Source organism: Acartia tonsa, chromosome 1 (assembly GCF_053477335.1).
Source record: "Acartia tonsa isolate MP-2025a chromosome 1, ASM5347733v1, whole genome shotgun sequence".
Classification (NCBI taxonomy): domain Eukaryota; kingdom Metazoa; phylum Arthropoda; class Copepoda; order Calanoida; family Acartiidae; genus Acartia; species Acartia tonsa.
In genome coordinates, this window is record NC_137260.1 from 52399371 (window position 1) to 52421146 (window position 21776).

A 21776-nucleotide genomic window follows, 5' to 3' on the forward strand; every position below is an offset into this window, starting at 1 on the left:
GTACCTAACTGTTATAGGAACCACCATACAAAGTTTAAAATCGATAGGACAATTATAACATGTCTAAACAAACGAAAAGAGCTAACCGTTCCGAACGGACTGTTGTACTACCGATGGACGGATTGACCCTAATTATAGAAAAGCATGGCTTTTAAAATTACGACTTTGAGTATGTGTCTACGATTCTTCAATGCTTGTATCACATAAAAATAGGTAAACTTATGCAGTAATTCCACAGTAAATTTATCTCCCAAATAAATATGGATACTTTACTCTCTGATAGGAATACTAGCATTTATATGATCATACCTGAGGATTATAAATTGCAAACTTATTATTAAATATAGATTTTTATTGACCATAAAATTTTAATTTACTTTCTACTAATGCCATATGATAACTTAATTTGCCATAAAGCATTTTAATGACTCTCAGTAAATTTAAACTGTGGATTATACACTATATATACATGAAAATAAATATTGAAAATTTAGCACTAATCACTAATAACAGTCATATTTAAAAGAAAAGTAAGTTGTAATATAAATGAAATTTCATAAAAATTTAAATTCATATAAAGTTTAGGTCAGTGTGTTTGTATGCAGGTATAAGGTATAACCAAAAAGCGAAAAAATCTAAAATAATATTGGGGGGGGGGGGGGCTGATGGAAAGGTGGTCAATTTTACTATGTGTTGCCCCCCCCCCCCAAACAGCTGAAAATACTTATAGTTTTTTTTGTTTATTTCCTAAATTAATTTCGATGTTGGTATAAGCTGGTTTAAGCTGGTTTGTATTGCAGTCTGGTGCTTGCTCAGAGATAAACTTAAGACTGCATAGATACTGTCTAACACGGACATACAAACCAAAGTTGAAGAATATCTGCGCTACTAAAGAACATGATTAGGAAGCATTTAATGTTGAGTAATGGGTAGGACTGATCATCGTGGTAAATATTCATTTTCTTAATCCCTTTATAGGCCCTCTCTTCATTCAAAGGTGAGTTGGAGTTTCAAAAAGCTGAAAATTGAAAAAAGCTGCCTTTCATTTGATTTATGATTTTCTTTTAAATTTGATTTATTAGTAATTTATGTTCTAAAATGTTATCTTTAAATTTGATTTGCTATAACATGTTTATTACTCAAAAGTTAATTTAAAAAAAAGGGAATATTTTACTGTATAATACTTTACTATTTACTGGTATAATTGTGAACACAATTTAGATTTTTACATTTTACTAAGAGGACATTTTAAAATAAATTGTTCAATATTTTTCATTATTTTGTTATGTTAATGCATACCAATTGGTAGATGATAAAAGTCTTATTTTAATATCTTATTTTTGTTGACTAAACCCCACACCCTCTTGGGGAAAATAATTATCTTTGTAGTATTGACAGGGGAAAATATATTGAATGTAGGAATCATTCTCTTAGGTTCTTTCCAGACTTATTATGAATCAAGCTAAAATAATTATAGTTTTGGTAGGAACTAAAATGTGGGATCGAGTCGGCAATACAACCTTTTGTCACTTTATACAATACATTGGAATAGTGTTTATATAATAGAGCACAAGGACATTGTAGTGGTTGTAAATATAGTTAAAAAAAAAAATAATTTTACGCGATTTTTCCATTGCTGCGCGTTTCCTTTAAATCATTTGGCTAAATGTCCAGCTATCTTGCCACTTGTCACCTACAAAGTTAGTGGAATAGTTATTTATCGTATCGTTTTTTAGACAGTTTTCCGCAGATAAAAATATGAAATTAAAAATTAGAATAATTTATTTTTATTTTATTAGCCACGAGGATATATCTTTTTTTGTATTATTTAGAACCATTTCTAATCCAGTAATACTGAAAAAAAACGTGCCTCTGTATTTCTGACTTGATTCAAAAATATTATACACATAGAATAACAATGAATGAACAATAATCATGTAAACATTGTTGTGTTATTATACAAGGCCTATTCATATAAAAAATGAAGCAAACCTTATATATACAAAATAATCATAATATTTTTTTACAGTACCATTTACATCCTAATATCAAATTACAGACTTAATTAATTATATCAAAGATAGAAGAAATTAGATAAATATATTATATATTTTTTCTTAAATATACATAAAGAATAACATATTTGCCATATTTTTAAGTTTCCTAGATGTAATACCTCATCAGTAGTTATTAGTATCACATTGGTTAAAAGATAGGCCAGGACATAATAGACTAACATTATTATTGTTGTAGGGTAAAAATTTTAATAGTTTTTGGTGACACTTGACATAGCATAATTGCAAGTTAAGGATCCTGTCGTTAATCAGCCGTTACCCAAGCTTAAGATCAAATGCTGCACCTACTCTAAAATAACTAGTTTATGTTCGACAATTTATATCCAACCGTGTACATGATCTTACTAGACAAACAGACACATATCCTGCTACATACTTTAGTATATACGATTTGTATATTTTTTCCCAATATGTTAAGGTTTGTTTAAGAGAAAATAATGTAATTTTCTAAATTATCTATTGTTTGCTTTAGAAAAGTGTGTTTGCAAGGCTTAACTCATTATTCGCGCACTTTTATCAGTTTCATAAGATTGCATACATTTATGGAACATGGACAATTACGTCCAAAGTAATGCAATAAAAACAAGCCAAAAATATAAAAAAAAGTAATAATTAGAAGAGCTTATTATATGTTCAGTATAAAAATATATTTCTCTAAATGAAAAATAATTAATCTGATAAATAATCAATATTTTTTTTATTTTCATAAAACTTTTCGAAAAATCAAAATCTATGAAAGAAACTTAGTTTAAGCTCTAACTTCTTCAAATTTAACTTCAATGTTTAAAAAAGAAGGGAAAAGTTATGTGAAGAAAAGAAAAAGGTTGTTTAATTTAAATAAGAATAAAACTTGAGTTTAACTGTTATTGCCTTAATGTAGGATGTGCTTTATACCAACAGGGATATATAATCAGAGAATTTAATATTTAATCATATTATATTTGTGTGAAATTTTTGAAATATATGCTTTTGTAACTTATTCCCAAACACTTCATAGCCCACCCCTATTTTCAAATTATTTAATTATAAGGATGAAGGGGGGGGGGAGAGGTTGTGTGATCGCTTGGAACTTTGAGGGAAACCGCCTGGTTATGATAGTATTGGAATAATAAGCTGGATAAAGTATAAAATAAAGTAAAACTAAAAACGTAATAAGGCCATTTAAATTAAAAATCATTTATGAATGTCCCTCTTTATGCTGTTAATATGGACTTAATGGGAGAAAAGTTATTTAACAAATAAAGTTTTGTGTGGAGGGTGCAAATTGGCGAAGTGCAGCAAAATACCTTTACAACTTAATCTAGTCAGAAATATAAAGAATTTTCTTATCATACCAATTATTTTCAATAGTTTTAAACGCTACCTACGGCAATGCTAGTAAAAAGTGAGAAAAACGGCCCGCTTTACTCATTAACGTTTACTGCGCTTTCCTCGGACATTATCAGTTCTTGGATATTTCAATTTTTTTATGTCTTGTTAAGCTGTTCGACCAGCCGTTTGACTGTTAGATAGAGAAAATTTAATATTTTTTTTGTAAGACATTTCTGCTTTGAATTAAAGTCTGTAAGAAAGTTCATTGGGAAAATGAAAAATAAAAAAATCTCAGCTTTAGCCGCGCGGCTAAGAGAAAGAGTATTCAACAGCTATCAAGCTTAAGCCTCTTCCAGCCGCCAGCCGCCGTCGCACTTTTTTGGGCAAACACTCTAAGGGGGTTAAACACATTGACAAAGGAAAATATTAGCCAAGACCCGTTTCCAGGTTAATTAAGATAAAAGAACATCAAAACAAACACAAAAAATGCACTTTGAGAAGAGTTGCTTGTTTTTAATTGTGCGGGCTTATAAATTATTCATTAAGGCTGCAGTTCAGTGTTACTCAGAAAGTAAAAACTAAAGCTTTTTATAGTGTTTATAAAAATGACGTCATACAATACAAATGATCAATAATAGGCCAATAAGCACAGACTAAATTACCAATGACAGGCCAGTATACATTTTAATTGACCTAGGGTAGGCCAGTATAAAAACTTTATCAAACAGTGAGTGGCTTAATTAATATTACTTAAGATTTTTTTCTTTTTAAAGTAATTTTTCAACTTTTGTGTGTAATACTGGTTCAATCATTTGCAAGAATACATGTTAAACAATAAAACAAAAAACTAAATTCAATATTTTTAACATGTTTTGTAAACATAAAACCTTTGTAAAAATCATTTATAATAATAGATGTTTTAGTTAGCATACATTACAACAGGGAATCTAAGTACATTCGCATGATCCAGGCATTAGTTTAAAAGCTTCTAACCAGTGTTGACTAGATAAATTATACTTGGAATAAATTTTTGCAACTCATTCATAAATTTGAAACCCTAATCCACTTTAGTTAGACAAGTAGGGAAAACAGAGTTGTGCAGCCGCAGTCGTATATGTTTCACCATATTAACAAACTGAAGTCGTTGAATAATGAAGGCTAATTGTATTATTGACAACAACTTAATTCTGCAATCTGCATGCAATCTTATTTAACCAGTCACCTTGATTTTCCTAAATTTTATACCCGACATTTTTGGTTGTTTAAAATCTCAGCCGCATTTTTCTACAACCGCAGCTACAGAACCCGATTAAAAAACCAAGACGAGACGTCTACAGTTTTGTTTTATATTTATTGAAATTTGTATTTTTAATATTTTAACCCAGTTTTGATTTGGTAATGTAAAAATATCTTTTCTTTTCATTTGATTTTTATTAACCGGAAATTGTCTACAACAACTGACATATATGACATTAGGGTGTAAAATACCATGGGACAATAGACTTTAACCATCCAAGTAATATGAATAACATAAGTCGTCATGCATACTAATAACGTCAAAATTAGTATTTTATTTTTCATCATATTAGTCAAAAGAGAAATATGTTTTTTTTTCTAAAACTACTTGTTGTCTATATTAACAATAACATACTTTTTATAGAAAGGCTAGGCAGTCGCGTAGGTGCCTCCACTTGAATCCCAATCAAATGATAGTATTATGGTACTTTCCCTTAATGTGCTTGTCATGCATAAAACCCCCTTTCTATTAAATTTGAAAAAAAAATTTAAATAAGTTATACACAAGGCGCCATATTAAGAAGAGGTTTATACATTTAGCCAATTTTTAAAGTTACGAAACAAAGATTTCCCTTAGGATTACAGGTGTCGAGCTTTGTTTTATAATTCAAAATATAATTAAAAATCTAGAAAGATTACTTGCAGTGCATTTGGTTGTCTGGTTCAAATATAGAACCATAACCATTATCATGCAATAATATACAGACAACAGACATTTTAATAGAGTAGTAATAGTGTAAGGTAATATCATATAAAACAATTAGAGTGTCAAGGACGTCCAAGCTTTTTTATTTGAGGGTGGGAATTGAATTTTTTTTTTTTGGGGGGGGGAATCTTTATATCATAGAGACAAGGACGTTTAAACTTTTTTTATTTGGAGGGGGGGGGGGGGTAAAATTTAAGAATAAAAAATTTTGGGGGAGGGGTGGGGGTAATTACCCTTTTACCCCCCATCCCCACCTTGGACGTCCCTGTAGAGTGTAGAAAGCTTTAGAATACTACAACAGCTGAAATTTAGTAAGAAATATCCTCTAGCTAACAGGAATTATTGATCAAAATCAAGCCACATTCGCAAAATTTGAAGCAGGCTGTAGAAACAGCCGCATGTGTTTTTTTCTATTAGCATCAGTCGCAGACAATTTAAAAAATATAACGTGATCTTCAATGATTCTAAATTGCCCAATTCGACATTACCTACTAACCTCTTGATATTTGTGATCTGTTTTAATTTTTTTTTATTGGAAGGCATATTTTCATTTTTGAAAGGAAAAAATTGGTTTCCATGAATGTTAGTCTATATATTACAATCTCTTTTAGCTCAGCTTTAACCTAGTTACACTATCTTTATAGAAACTATATTTACAAAACAACAAATTTGGCCATTTCCGTCAAACCTATATTGGACTAATGTCAATTAGTTTAGGTAAGATTTAGTTAAGTAAGGATAAGAAGAGCCGTATAACAATGTGGCTCCTAGGGTGTTATTTAAAAAAAAAGGAAGGGTTGGGGGTATGTGGGTCACTTGCCAGTTTCAGGAATTGCGCCGAAATTTCCCCTGTTCTCAACCTTACAAAACCTGGTTTATATAAATTCTAGAAATATAGTGAAAAATAAAAGTTTTTGGATTATGTTTTGATTTGTTTAAGTAACTCCCTCACAAATTGTTTTTAAAACTGTTGTCTATTTTAGGTATTATTGGAGCACAAAAAAGATTAGATTGAATATTACACATATTTTTAAATTCATTAAACAGCTTTTTTTTTTTTGGGGGGGGGGGTAATTCGTTTTTGGGGGGGTAAAATGGCGCGCGAAGCGCGCCGCAAATTTTTTTTACCCCTCCCAAAATTTTTACCCCGGGGGTAAAATTTGCTTGGGGGGGGGGGTAATTACCCCCCCTGAAATCTGTTGGCAGGGGTAAATTTAGTTTAACCCCCCCAAAATTTACCCCCGGGGTAAAATTTTTGGGGGGGTAATTTAAATTTTATTAAATATTAATATTAAAAAATTAAAAAAAAGTATTAAATTAGAGATTTTTTATTTTGGGGGGGGGGGGGTATTTATGAAAATGAAAAAAAAATTGGGGTTGCCTACGGCACCCCCAAAATCGTTTGGGGGGGGGGGTTAATCGCCCCATTACCCCCCCCCCCCTTGGACGTCTATGTATTACCTACTTTATCATTGTTTTTGAAGTATTTTATTTTCTCAGATTTTACTATTTCATTCTGGAATCCCCAAAATGTATTTTTTCTTCCTCTCTATCTACATATAAACCTTCATTTAAGGTAAAACTTGGTCGAATTCAAATAAAAATATGTTTGTCACAAGACCAACATGCATACATTGTACAATAGCTCCACCATTAAGAATATCAAAATTTTTATTTAAAATTGTAAAAATTGGCATACTATTAATATCTCATGTGAAAGTTAAACTTTTTTCTATTTTTAGTTTTCAACGGAAGCATTGCGCCAAATGCATCTCTATATCATCCAGGGATAGGATAATGGACGAAAAATTAAACTTCCGCCCCATTTTTTAAGAGTGTAATTCTGTCTCATAAATATTAGAGGGAAAATTTGTGAAAATTTAATTATCTCCCATTGTTCTTGATTGATTGATTAGCCTCGTCAGAGCTTCGTCAAGTCAGTTTGTTGGATTATCTGTTCATGTTATGCCCTCGTCAAGTTGTAGAAAATCTGCCGCCATTTTAGGTTGGGTCCATAGGGATAAAACATCTAGGTTAGTAGGGTTATTTGGGCATTCAAACAGATGTAAAGTTGTGTGTGGTGATTGGTTGCATAAAGTGCAACTGTCGTCAGGTTTTTCTCCTATTCTGTGTAGATAGGAGTTAAGGATTCTGCTGTATCCTGATCGTAGTTGTGATAATCTGGATCTTGTTATTCTTGGTAGGTTCAATTCCTCCTTATTTACCTCTGGTGGGTTTCGTTGCAGGATTTTATTTGGAGGGTATTGTGCCAGGGCCTTTTGCACTTCAGTAGTGTGGATGATTTTTATCTTGGCCTTTAAATCATCCTTGTCCACAGGGAGGAGATGAGCAATATCTTCTCTACTGTGTTGTATAGTTGGTTTTAAGCTGCGGGAGGGGAGCGGCCCTGTGGTCAATTTAAAACCTGGGTGGTCAGGCAAATGGTTGGTCAACAAGAATTGGTTAGTAATCATCCTGCAGTGATCTTTGAGAGGTAAAATTTTAGCTTCACGGTGGAGGTGTTGCTTGGAGGCCATCCCTAGGTTACCTGTAATAACTCTAAGGGCTTGGTTTTGTGTGGTTTGTAATTTCAACCAGCTTGTGTCCGAAATTATTGGGCTCCAAATTGGAGCAGCATATTCCAGGACACTTCGGCAAATGGATTTATATGTAATTGCCAATGTTTCTGTGTCTTGGCCCCATGAAGATCCTGCCAAACATTTCATGATGTTGATTTTTGATTTGGCTGTGTCTGTTATGTTTTTCACATGGTGTGAAAAAGTGTACATAGTGTCGAAGGTGACTCCTAGTAACTTTGGAGTGTGTTCATGGGGAACAGTACAATCTTTCATTTTAATTTCTGGCTGTTCTTTAAATTCTTTGGTATCAGGAGTGAACAGAGTAACCGTGGATTTGGTTGGGGAGACTTGTAGCTCTCTTTCTTCCAGAAATTCCAGCACTTTGGGAATGTATTGATTGATTGCACTGGCTAGGTTTTGAAAAGGCTTGCCTGTAGCATAGATGCTGATATCGTCAGCATACTGGACCACTTGAATGTTCTTTGGTGGTCTTGGCAGATGTCGGAGGTAAAAGTTGAACAGTATTGGGGATGTAACTGCCCCCTGCGGGACTCCTGCTCTGATGTTTCTGTGTTTTGATGTCTGATTTCTGAAGTTTACCGTGGACTGGCGTCCTTTCAGGTAGCAACAGAACCATCTTTTCAAACAAGGAGAGAGGTTGGTGCTTTCCAGATCTTTAAGCAGTTTGTCGTGGTTTACCATGTCAAATGCTTTGCTTAAATCAATCTGGAGGAGAACTGTTCTGTCAGGCCGTTTGGACCTTTTCTCATTGAAACCATTGGCGACTTGGCGATTAAATTCATTCAATGCAGTTACTGTTGAGTGGTTTTTCCTGAAACCATGCTGGAAAACTGGGACTTCCAGGTTTTCCGTGAGTGTAGGTAATAGGAGTCTCTCTAAGATCTTTATTGCTGGGCAAAGAAGTGAGACTGGTCTGTATGAATCAGATATGTTTGCAGGTTTACCTGGTTTAAGCAATGGTATTATTACTGAATTTTTCCAGATATCAGGAATTGTGCTGGTGCTGACCGAGATGTTGAAGATTTTGGTCAGGAAAGCAATGCCATTCGGTCCAAGGTGTTTAAGATGTAGGTTAGTTATATTGTCAGGTCCAGCTGCTTTAGAAGCTTTGCATTGTTTAATAGCCTTGTCTGTGTCTTGATAAGTAAAAGTGACGTCATCCGATATCTCGTTCTTTTTTACTTTTCTGGAAATGATTCTTGATTGTTTAGAACTTTTATGTTTAACAACAGATGAAAATTGCTTGTTAAATCCGTTGGCAATATCTCTGGCGGAAGAAAGGTATTTGCCTTTAAACCTGATTGCTTGGTTTCCAGATTGGGTACTTTTACCATTCAAATTCTTGATGAGTTTGAAGAGTTTATTTGAACAAGATTTACTGATACCTTCCACTTTTTCTCTCCATTTAGATTTACGATGTTTGCTAATTTCGATGTAAATATCTCTGTTTAGGTTAGCAATTTCTGGTGAGTGTGGATCATTTGTCCGGATTTCGTCTCTTCTTTTAATTTTGGCAGCTGTGGCGGTGGGTATTTCAGGAATGACATCTTTTATTCTGCCGCTGGGGATAGTTTTCTTAGCTGCTTTATTAATAATATTTCTGAACTTTTTCTCTGCTGAATGGACTGTCCAACCTTCGGTTGGGTCAACTAGATTACCAAATTTTTCTTCAGTGATGGATGTGAATCTGTTCCAGTCAGCTTTTTCGAAGTTAATGAAGCTTCTGAAATCACTTTTGATGGGGTTAATGTGAGTGCTGACTTTGATTATGATGGGTAGGTGGTCAGATCCAAGGCTGGTCATAGTTTTCCATTCAATGCTGTTCATTAGGGATATCGATGCTAATGAGATGTCTGGTGATGTTGCATTCCCATTAGAAGGTAGTCTGGTTGGAGTATTCTCGTTTAGAACGCCAAAGTTGGAGTTGCCAATTGTATCAGCAATCTCAGAGCCTCTAGGATCCTGTATGCATTGTTCTCTCCATCCCTGGTTATCAATATTGAATATGCATTAAATAAAATAAAGCAAAAAATTAAATTGAAGATGCAATTATCGATAGTAATGTGCAGTTAAAAAAATCTGGTTATTTAGGTTAATGAGAATTTTAAATAATAATCAAAAAGTTAAAAAACCACTATGTTGGAAAATTATGTATAGCTATAGAAAATTATGATTTAGAGAAGAATAGGAATAAAAACTGTAATAACAAAATTATAGTAAAATATACTAATTTAATTTAATAATAAGTATTTCGAATACAGTTCTTGATAAGTTAAAATATAAATTGATATTAGGTAATTTATACAATATATTTCTAGATTTCTAAAAGTCCATTAATAAACAAGCAAGATATTCTGATATCATACAACATATCTTGAATGAATGTAGGGCTAACCTTAGTTATTGAGCTGCTGCAACCAAAAATTCTAACACATTTAAGTTAAGTTTTGATAGGACCAACTTTAAGTTTGTTAATCTGTACTGCGTTATATTTAACAAACAAAAAAAGAAATGGTTACTAAAGTATAATATTTTTGGATTAATTTAGTCTCTAGTCAGCATTTGCCAACTCTTTTCTTTGCGTGTATATACATTCTTTTAGATACGTTGCATTTCTATAATCTTACCCGTTCTCATTTGCCAATTTTTTCTTTCGATAATAAATATCATAATGATTCTATATTATTAAAGACAAAATTCCTTGCATAAACTAGAGAAAATGCTCAGCATTGTAAAAGCTCATTTAAATTACTTCAGCAATTTTTGATTACTTGGCTTCATTTGGATTTTTTTTATTGCTTTAGACAATTCTTTTCATTGTGGGGATATAATAACTTATTTTCAAGCACATTTTGTCGACCTTGTACTTTTATATAAACCATCCAGTGACCTATGTCAGGCTTCCCTATAAAGGAGAAATCAATCAGTTTAGTGGTTATTAAAATCTTAAGCTTCAGACAATAAAAACTTGGTACTTTATATAATAGGATAGATGTATAAGTATAAATAACATAATATAGATTATGGATTTGTCTAACACTGCACTATGTGTATAGGAAATAATTATCATACATTCTGATATAGTACATCCATGTATAGATAAATAAAACTATTATTCTGTAACAAATATTAATGATATGCTAACACGCAATACAAGAAGTACAAAATAATATAAATAATATTAGTTTTTATTGGCTGGCATTAAAAAAACAAAGGTTTTTAAATTTGAAATTGAAATTTGTAAAGTATTGGATTTATTTTTACTTGGATCTTACACCAGATTATCATGTACTCTAATAAATTAAAACCCTATTCTCCTACTGAATTAACGAACTGACCAATAAGTGACGCCATGTTAGGAACCTTAATTGACGACACTTTTTCTCCTGTCATAATATATTTAAAGTTGAACTTTGTATTATTACCTAAGACACCTAACATGGTTTAAAGCTATTTTTCTTGAGGAAAAGGGGAATAGTCCCTTTCGTAACTACTAACATCGCCCCTTACATCGCCCATAAGGGGCGATTCCTCGTATTTTTAAAATGGCTTTTTATAAGTTATTTTAGGTTAGGGCAGGTTATATTGGGTTAGGTGATTGCCCCACAGGGTTAAGTAATTGGCCCTGCAGGGTTAAAGCCCCCCGCAGGTGCTAGAAATAGGAGAAAAGCTACTATGAAAAGTACAAAGAATCGCCCCATAAGGTGAAATGTTACGAAAGGGACTATACCTAGAAAAGGGAATGGGTTGGCAAAGGAAAAAGTTTGGGTCTAATTAATAAATTTATGATCCTCTTGGGTAATTCTATTAAAGGCGAGAAGCGAAGTTGATTCTTGTATTTAATCAATATGATGTAAATATTAATCTATAAAATGTTTGCAAATATTATAGAGTAAGTATAAATATTAAATCGAAGTAAATTTTCCAAAATATTCCCTTTCTCTTTCATCCATTTCCCAACAGTTGTTGGTAAAGTATGATTTTAACACTATTTAAAAAAATCTAATATTTTAAGTAACTTTATATTGATTCTTTACTGGGTGGTCAGTGTAAACTTTTGTCAGTCTCGTTTTTATTGGTAAAAGCCTTCAGCAAGCTGACCTGTCCATTTTTTAAAAATCCGCAACTAATTATTGCTGAAGGGGCTCTAGTATTTTTACAACAAGGATGATTTATAGTCAAAGTTAATTGCAGAAAGCTATATTTTAAGACCATCCGCCACAAGCAGGCCTATATATAATTTTCCTTCTTTATACAAAAGCCAAAATAAGAAGAAGGTTTTTGGTAATAAAAATTTAAATTTTTTTTATTAATTTAATATGTTTGTCTACCCTAACTGTTTGACACAAAGGATAACTAGGTAAAGCTTTATTTCCCTATACACTGAAAAATCATTCTAAATTTCATATCGAAATTATTTACATTTATATTTTACTTGTAATTATTTTGAATTCAATAAAATATGTATTTTACTAGATGTTATTAGATTGCTAATTGCCAGAATATAATTTTCACAGTGTAAATATATCAATAGTAAATTCTGCTGGATAAAAGCAGAAAACTTTTCATTGGAAAGTACTAAATTGCATAAGACCATATGAACACTTTGTGCATCGTTCATTTTACACTTAAACTCTATGATATAAAATTATGTTCATATATTTAAAGCTTTCTTATTCTGTAAGACAGCTTTTATAAAGGATTTCATAATGCAAAAAATGCATAAAATTCGTCTAGAATATATAGGCTTTACTTTTTAAGTAAGCTATGTTGCTAATGTCGTATGGGTGAGTTGCACTTGGACTGAACAGTCAACTTGTCAACTCAAGGCCAGACTCTTGGTCCTTCACCTCATACCCGTGGTACAGTACATTACAGACAACCAACTCTCTGTGATGCACGACCTTTGTCTGAGAAGTCCTAACTGTGCATGGTAACGAGTTGCGCCTGTTTTGGGCCAAGGCATTCCCCCCACTCTAACTATTTACGTCGCGCATTTGACATAGTAGCAGTGGGAACCAATTTTAACGTCTTAAGTTTTTGACGCGGTGTCGGACCGAGATTCGAACCTATCACCTTCCCGACGAAGAGCGAATGCGCTACGTGTTGAGCCACGGTCGCGGGTTTTTTAAGTAAGCTAAATATGGATCTAAAGTTGAGAGTATCTTTAAAATAAGTTTGGTACACTCCTGTTAGGTTAAAACTCCCTTGAGCCTAGAGAATAAGCCCAAAGCAATTAACAAAGAATGAAATATTTAACTGAATCATGAAATAAATTTTAAATTATGCATCAAAGTTCTCAATTTCAAAGCAACAAATTATGCACATAATAATAAAATGTTTTGACCCTCAAATAAATGATGCTGTACAAATACTTCATCTTAACCTTAAACAAACCCACCACCACCTATAACCAAACAAAAGTTACCAACATCGCAACATGAGCTCACTTAATGGGAATTTAATATAAATAATAAATAAACTTGAAATTTGCATAAAAATTACAACATCTATAATTGCGAAGTGCTAAAAATATGTAGACGGTATTACCTATGACAAACGAGAAACACTTGTATAATGTCAGAAAAAATCCTATAATAAAAAGTAGCAAGGATATTTTTGTCTGAAGCTAGATACTGTACTTTTCAGATAAGCTTTAGAAATGTCTTAAGGTGGTTTTAATCTATTTTCTTGACATCCCTCGCACTTCTCAAAATGCTATGGCGAAGCTAACAGTATGAAAAGAAACGGTAGATATTAATGTCATTGATCTAATTGTTATAATTTGTAAGCTGCGTTACTTATCAAAACATTTTATTAAGTTAAATATCATTAAAAATGTAAGTTACGTTATAATGATTAAAATAGTGCAACCCTTTCCTCACTTATTGCATGGATGCATAGAATATTGCATAATCAATTCATCCATTCAAATAGGTTTAATTATGCTAAATAGCCCACTTCATATAATTTAAAAGCATTATGTAAGGTCAAATTAGCATATTGATTAAATAGATAACAAGGATGACAACATCCATAAAAGCGAAGCACTGAAACGATAGGACAAACGGACATTAACACTTGTGTAGTGTCTGAAGTGAATAATCAGAATATAAAAGTATCGAAAGAGTCAAAGCAAAATTGTAAGTAAATTTGTTCAAAAACTGCTTGATACAGGATAATGTTTCTGGACATACTTACATTTTTAGGACTTGATTATAGAGTTGCTTTGCTTATACTATTGTTCTTCGTTGTCCCATGAATCAAAATACAAAAAATCAGATCAAACGGATAACTTGATCACATAAAAATTTGTTGTTAAAAAAGTAGAAAAATCAACATGTTTAAAATGGACGTACGGACATTCTGGTAATGACTATAGGGTTGCTACGCTTTCTATATCGTACCTAACTACTACAGGAATCATCATGTAAAATTTGAAATCGATAGGACAATTCTAACCTGCCTAAATTAACGAATAAAAGCTATCTATCTCGGACGGACGTACGGACCGACCCTAATTATAGAAAAGCATCGCTTTTAAAAAGGGTTTTATATTCATAGAGAATTTTAAAGAAGTTGTATCAACTTTTTTGCTTTTTATTTAAGATAGCTAGCCGGTCCTTTCAGTAAGTAGTAGATGTAAAATTTTTCATAGAATTCAGATATGCAATCGTTTTTTTTGTAGACCTCTTATTTTTTAAGTAATTTAAGTTTTTTAAAAAAATAATTAAGTCGGTTTTAAGGTACTAAAACGCAACAAAATAAAAGAAGAAAATGGCCAGTATGAACAAAAATAGTAAGATCTTTAATTTGACACCTTACTTTTAAAATTCTGTTGAGTAATTATTGAAAAAATCTATTTTTTTAACCTCGGTTTAATAAAAACTTTAGACCTAAATATTTTCTCAAACAGACATAAAAAACATGGGTTCATATATACCTTTAGAATCAGAAAAATATTACGAATCTATTCTAAGCAAAATTGAAAAAGTTTTATAAAACTATAATAAAAAAAATAAGTTTATTTTAAGAATCATAATTTTCGGCTTTAAAGGGTTAGCTTGAACCAAATCTGAACCAAACCTAAACAAAAGACAATGCAATGTAGCAGATATTTTTTAAACACAAGAAACAATAATGTATTTTTAACTGCATTGTTTTGAAGTTTATAAACAGACTGATGCATATTTGTTCATAATTTTTCATTCTTTACATGTTCTTTAATATCACTATATTTATTGTAGTATCTATTGTATATATTGTATGAACGTTCTCCTTTTTTTCTGGCAATTCTATAGGTTAATTTTATAGATTAAGCTTCCCGATTCGTCAATTTTTGCGATTTGTGATTGGCTAGTTTAGTAGTTACAATTCTTAAAATAACTTTTTTATTTTTTCTATTTTTTATTACAATTTTTTTAAACTTTTTCAATTTTGCTTACAATGGATTCATATTATTTTTCTCATTCTAATGGTATATATGAACCCATATTTTTTATGTCTGTATGAGAAAATATTTAGGTTTAATGTTTTGATTAAACCGAGGTTAAAAAAATAGATTTTTTCAACAATTACTCAACAGAATTTTAAAAGTAAGGTGTCAAATTAAAGATCTTACTATTTTTGTTTATACTGGCTATTTTCTTCTTTTATTTTGTTGCGTTTTAGTACCTTAAAACCGACTTAATTATTTTTTTTAAAAACTTAAATTACTTAAAAAATAAGAGGTCTACAAAAAAACCGATTGCATATCTGAATTCTATGAAAAATTTTACATCTACTACTTACTGAAAGGACCGGCTAGCTATCTTAAATAAAAAGCAAAAAAGTTGATACAACTTCTTTATACAATAAAAAATACATTTATGTAGTGCAGCAACTATAAGCTAACAACGTTAAAAGAAAAGTCATTTGAAACAAAAAAGTGAAAATTTAATGGGAAAACGAGGAAATAGATGGAAATATTTTTTTTTTATCTAAGTCATTTAAATCACAAAACATGATATTATTATGTAAAATTAAATCTTTTACCTACCCAACTATAACCTAATGACGTATGGACATACTGTTAGGAAACAAGCAGCTGCGCTACCAATAAATTTTGTGTCTAAACTGAACCATGTGAAATTTGATAAAATATTCTTCATCCTTTGAAAATTAAAATGAATACTCGAGATGTAAGAAAAATATTTTTGTATAAAAGTAGGGCTGGCACATCCATCTTACCAATTTAAAATTCTACAAGGGGAGATATAGAAAAATATAATATATTTGTTCATGAATGAATGAATGAATAACATATAAGCAAACAAGTATTTAAAGAGTAACTTATTTTTTTTGGTCCAAGCCGTTTTTGGGAAGGATATGAAAAATCTCCCAAAATAAATTTTACCCTTACTGTACTTTACCCTTTATCTGGTCAAATGCCATAAAAGAAATAAAATGGGGGATATTTCACCCTATTCAGTCTTCATAATTCTTTTTATAGATCTAAAATTCTCAGGGATAAGACAATGGCCGATAAATTGTTGCACATCCCCAATGATGACACACAAAATTACCCCTTGATTAACATTAGTGGTTAAAACGTTTGGACACTAAACTTAAATGACCAATTACAAAAATTCAATAAGAGTCCCTAAGTTAGAAAAAGTCAACAAATAAGAAAACGTTATTATAAGACTTTGGGTACTATTGTAATAAACAGCCCAATGTCCCCTTCCTCCCTGATGTTTCTAGTATTGACAGGGATGCAGGGAGAAGACAATCGACAAAAAATAATATTCTCTTCAAAGTCTTCGCATTGAATTTGTAATTGAACGAAGGATGGAAAAATAGATTAAACATTCATTGTCCCCTCCCTTCCTTCCCGAGTATTGGGAAAGATTAGAGCCTGGTTTTGATACAAATGGTTTCTGTCTACTTCACTGACAAACTATTTTTACTTGCCACAATTCAATTCAATTTATACGTAGAAAAAAAGGTTAATTATTGGGAAGATTAAATATGGATGGTCAAATAATTACTCATTATGGAAATAAAAATTAAGATGAATTTTAAAAAAAATTTCCAATTAAGTTCAATAATTTTTATTAAATGCTAGATTTAAGTCAAACTGCTTATATATACCCCAAAATTGGCTTTGATCTTTATAGAGGATAATGTAAGTTTTATTAAAAGAAGATAATTACGTATTAAAATAATAAAATAAAGATGTATTTAGAAAACTAAAAGTTTTTCCAATTTTTCTCAGCATAAAATTTGTCAAACGCTAGATTTTAGTCAAACTGCTTAAAAATCCGATAAAAATTGATTTAAAGTTTTTATTTATCATTAGAGACTTATGCTAGTTTTAATATTTAAAACAACTATTCTTAAGAAAAATATTAGCTATATTAAAAAAAATTACTTTTAAGTGATTTTTTATAATGTGCTATTCCTGAATCCATATAATAATTAAACACAAAGGCAGAATTTCGAAGATTTTAGGGAAAAAATATTCGATCAGCATCCTTGTTTATTTTATTACCAGGTGTATTTAAATCTTATTGATTTTTTAGCATCCTCTTTTTTAACTATCTATATATAATATATAGTTTTTTTAAAGAGCAATCAATCTCTATATACGCAAAATATAAATTTTTACCAATTAAAAGTTAGAGAGTAAATTAAGAATGATAAAAAGATAGAAGGTGATGGATATATAGAGAGAAAGAGAGAAAAAAATACGAATTAGATTGTTCTCAGAAAATTTTATTTATTTTTAGATTTAACCGAGTATTAATTTTAAGAAAAATATTTGAAAATGGAATGAAATCCTCCATGAAGTAAGACAAAATGCGCATGATACGGAGCTTTTGGGACAGAATCAATTATATAGAAAATTAAATCATGAATTTAAACAACAAAATATTTATTTTACGGCTACAAACTGACCTACTCTATAATGCTCGAAAAATAAATTTGGTCCAGAAAATTTATAGTAGGTGTATTTTCGCCAGAACAATTTAAAAAGTATGGATGGCAAACTGAATTTTGACTGTATAAATGAAAATGATTCTCCTGGCAAACTTACATCTAACATATTATGCTTTCAATAATACAATCATGACTGGAAAAATACATCTGAGCTGGATCTTTAAATGTGTAGCCGTTGCCGCTGCCTGAGGTAAAGCCACTAACAAAATATCAATCCTTAAATCAAATAGGCTACGCGTGGTCACAGCTTTAAATCTTTAAATCACAACCACTTTAAGAATTTTCAGTAAAAAAAATGAAAAAAATAATAATAATACGTAAAAACTTTAAACATTTGAAAATCCATGTTTTTTTGGCAGCACTGGCACTGGCAGTGGCGACGGCTATGGCTTCGACTTCGGTCACGGCTACACATTTAAAGATCTATCTCTGCCTAATTTAAATTAGAGATATGAAAAGTTTCATATCTTATCTTATATCAATTTAAATTTCAGATTGTGGTTTGAAAACCTAATTGTTCTTTATTATGCTTCTTGGGTAATTATTCATTCGATTTTCAATAATATTCTAATGTCTTTTTGTTTCTTTGATGTTCCTTAAATTCAGTTTGCGAATTTTTTTTCAGAAAACTTTTGCCTGATTTTTCAGGAGACCAAATTAGTTTGTGACGTAACTACTTTGCTCACATCAATTTGTGCAAAATTATTCTCAAGTACAAAATCATGCGGGGAGGGACAGGGCAATGAAGTTAAAATAATCATTAACCCTTCACACACTAATTCCATTGATTTGCCAAATATACGATGTGAGGAGGTTTATTTTATTGTACAATGTCCCATCCCTGCGTCCCTGAAGACGAAGATATCAGGTTGGATTTAACTAGAAAACTTATTCAACCATCCAGGAATATTTATAACTTAAATTGCAGAGAAAACTTTAAACTCTAAAATGTACCATATCTGATTGTTTTCTGTATCAAAAATCGTCTCATATCAAAGAAATTAAAAATGGTATAAACGTCCAGTAAGACTCCAAGATAAAGGTTGTAAACTTCCTTGGATCGTCGTGTATCTAATATCCAGGAAAATTGAAAAAAAGTCTTAATACAATTAGTTTTTTGCATCTGGACCTCTGAGGCGAATAATTAAAAAAAATAAAATGAAATAATATCAATAAAACAGTCAATCTAGCAGCAATAAAAGTTATAATTTTTAATACATTTCACTTTATAGGTCCTATGATCAAATTTAAATTATGTAACTGCTTTTATTATGTAATAGGTATTCATTTTGCTGACGTTAGTGATTTTGAGTTTTATAAAAATAAATGTTTATCTAGGAACTTAGAAAATTGTTATTTATGAACATAATGAATGATTATTTCCTTGTTTTGCTCGTCTAAATGTTTGCAATATCAAATCTGACCTTCACAGATTTGCGAATAAATTGCGTACACAGATTATGGAGAAGATACGGCAATATCCCTTTAATCGCAGGTGGGTCCTCTAAAAACCCCCTCTAATTTAAAAATTAAAGATGCTTCTTTAAGGTTAGGATAACATACAAAATCATTGGGGGAGCACCACAGGTTTTAGAACTCCACGTAGGGATAGTGCTCCCAGAAATGTTACAGCTAACCTATGGGAGAATGTGTATGTTGGGAATGGGGTAGGAGGGGTTTGTTGTTAATTCTCCACAAGTATATTTGCTAGATACTATTAAAGATTTCAGTAAAAGGTTTTATTTTGACAGTCTAAGCTTTCAAACTTGATCCTGGGATCAATTCGAACTTTTATATTTCAATAAAATAAAAAAGAAAGAATATTTACTTGATAATAGATATTAGGATATTTATAACTGCTTATACTTCTTAAGTTTATTTAAACAAATTGGCAATAGGGTATAAATCATAGCGCATTAACTCTATAACCGTTCGTCCGTCTTACAAACCAAAGTTAACATTAAACAATAATAAATGGCTCGATTTAAGCCGAAATTAAACAAAAATTATTTAATATTAATAGCATCTGAAAATTCAAATTTTGAGACAACTTCAACTTTAAATTAATACGTTTATAGATTTACTTATAAGCAGATTACTGTTATTAATTCATCGAATCAAAAGTTTGAATTCAGCAAAATTCAGTGATAATTAAACTAAATGACTCACGCGAATAAAATCTTTATTTGACAGCACAAAATTCTTGTTTACAATTTGATGTTTATTTATGACGGCCATTTCAAAAAAGTTTGATAAATACGCCTATTTAAGATCTAAGAAAGCTTAGAATTTGTTTGTTTATGTTTAAACATCCCTATAACTTCCTTCATCATTATGAGCACAAAAAACGTACAAAATCAATTTAAAAACAAGGATGTTTTAAAAGAATTTGACATCCTGCTTATTTAGCTAAAACGACTGAATAACCCTTTTGCAGCGTTGAAAGCTAAACAATCCTTTTTATAGATATTAATATGTGAGTACGTTTAATATTGATTTATTGTATTTTTGATATTTGAAAAGAGGGGAGAAATGGCAAAGGTAGAAACTGTATTTCAGTTCCGGATAAAATGTGAAATAAATGTATTCATATGTAAATGCCTTTAAAGTTTAAAACAAGGACAATTCTGTTTCCAAGTAGCGCAGAGTAAAAAATTATTAAACAGTTATTATTAATCATGAAAATATGATTATTTCTACTTAGTCTGGTGAGGGATTTTGTGTTTGAAAACGGACTAAAAGTCGGATGTACGTAAGAATATTACCTACTTATACAGAAGCTACGCTATAAATAAGGTAAAATGTAATTTTAAAAGTTTTTCATTTCTTTAAAAATTGGCTGCTTAAGGTAAACTGATAATATTTACATAATCTGTTATCAAGAATATATTGATGATAAAAACTGAACATAAACTATGAAACTGGACCTCATGAAATCTGCTCTAGCCTGCCCAGTTTATCAATAAAACTTTATACTTTTACATATTTACAATGTTGCCCTATTACATCAGACAGATAACATTAAAGGGGAAAAGATAAACAAGAACGACAATATCTAAGCCAAAGTAAAGTAGAGAAATAAAATAAATGAATAAAATTTCAAGAGCCGAAAAAAGTAACTTATAAATGAAGTAGCTTGATGTCTGTCCGTCTGTCCGTCTGAAGCTTAAGATCTCGGTAACCGCTGAACCTATTGGGCTCTACTCTTCAGGGATTATACCTACTGGTCCTGTGATGGTTTTAAGCTATTTTCCTGGGAGGGTAGGACACCCCCAACCCCCCCAAAAACTAAAAAAACCACCCCCACAAAATTTTTTATTTTACATTTTTTTTGTAAAATCTCAGTAATTGCTGAACAAATTGGGCTCTACTCTTCTGGGAATATACCTACTGGTCCTCCGGTGGTTTTAAGGCTATTTTCTTAGGGGGTGGGACCCCCCCAACCCCCCCAAAACAAAAAATCCCCCCCCCATTTTTTTTTTGCAGAAGATTTCCATGGTCCTTTTTTTTTTGCAGGAGATTTCCTTGGTCCTTTTACGAATTTCACCTTAATTTTTTTTGATCAACTCTTGGGGCAAAGCCCCTAGAGGCTAGGGGCAAAGCCGCTAGTGTATTAGTAATAAAGTAGATGGTCAAAGAATCTTTCACAAACTTTCAGTCAACTATCTAAAAAGCAGCTTATAAAATTATGTTTACCTAATAACATTTGAGATAAAAAGACGAGCATTTAGAGTTTGAAATTTTTGCTACGCTACCAATATAGAGCTTTTTTATCAGAATTTACCTGAAATTCTAGCTTTATCTGGG

The 21776-nt window shown here is 31.2% G+C and overlaps 3 protein-coding genes across 3 annotated transcripts in view; all 3 read right to left on the minus strand.

The window, feature by feature from the left end:
- Positions 1-21776, minus strand: part of Alg7 (Alg7 dolichyl-phosphate N-acetylglucosaminephosphotransferase) — a 570179-nt gene that overhangs the window by 77667 nt on the left and 470736 nt on the right. The gene's annotated exons all lie outside the window — the stretch shown is intronic.
- Positions 1-21776, minus strand: part of LOC145331062 (uncharacterized) — a 557608-nt gene that overhangs the window by 65089 nt on the left and 470743 nt on the right. The window lies entirely within an intron of this gene.
- The window catches only part of LOC145323767 (uncharacterized), a 50912-nt gene that overhangs the window by 17299 nt on the left and 11837 nt on the right, over positions 1-21776 (minus strand). The gene's annotated exons all lie outside the window — the stretch shown is intronic.